Source organism: Phaethon lepturus, unplaced genomic scaffold, assembly GCF_000687285.1.
Source record: "Phaethon lepturus isolate BGI_N335 unplaced genomic scaffold, ASM68728v1 scaffold15913, whole genome shotgun sequence".
In the NCBI taxonomy this organism is placed as follows: domain Eukaryota; kingdom Metazoa; phylum Chordata; class Aves; order Phaethontiformes; family Phaethontidae; genus Phaethon; species Phaethon lepturus.
Genome location: NW_010528571.1, coordinates 22,240 through 22,891, shown reverse-complemented (window position 1 = coordinate 22,891; position 652 = coordinate 22,240).

The following is a 652-nucleotide window of genomic DNA, read 5'->3' as shown; positions in this document are numbered from 1 at the left end:
AAACCAAAAGAGGGGAGATTCAGACTAGATACGAGGAAGAAATTGGTGAAACCCTGTCCCAGGTTGCCCAGAGAGGTGGTGGATGCCCCATCCCTGGAAACACCCCAGGTCAGGTTGGACGGGGCTCTGAGCAACCTGCTCGAGTTGAAGATGTCCCTGCTCATGGCAGGGGGGTGGGGGGAGTTGAAGATGTCCCTGCTCATGGCAGGGGGCTGGGATTAGATGGCCTTGAAAGGTCCCTTCCAACCCAGAGATTCTATAATGGCTGACGTGCTCCATCATTATTTATATCCCCAGCTGGGCTTGAAAAGTCTTTAGACCTATCAGAAGGATACATAAATGTATTTCTTTGGGCAGATGATTGATATTTAATGCCCACTGTACTTGAAACTCGTGGGCACAGAAGGTTGTGTACAAGGCTGGCCGCTCAACTCAGTATTGGTATAAAGTATTGCACATTCTGGATGTGCTGAAGTGCCTGTGTATTAGACGAGACTTTATACTTCATCTACTTTTTTTTTTAAATTATTTAAACCAAAGTGAAAGGTGTCTCAGCTGTTCCCCAGGAACACACTAGTTAACTTTACACCCACTGTCCCAGGTGCCCCAAGTCAGCATGTAGCACTAGTCCGTGGCTCTGCTCTTGCCTGCT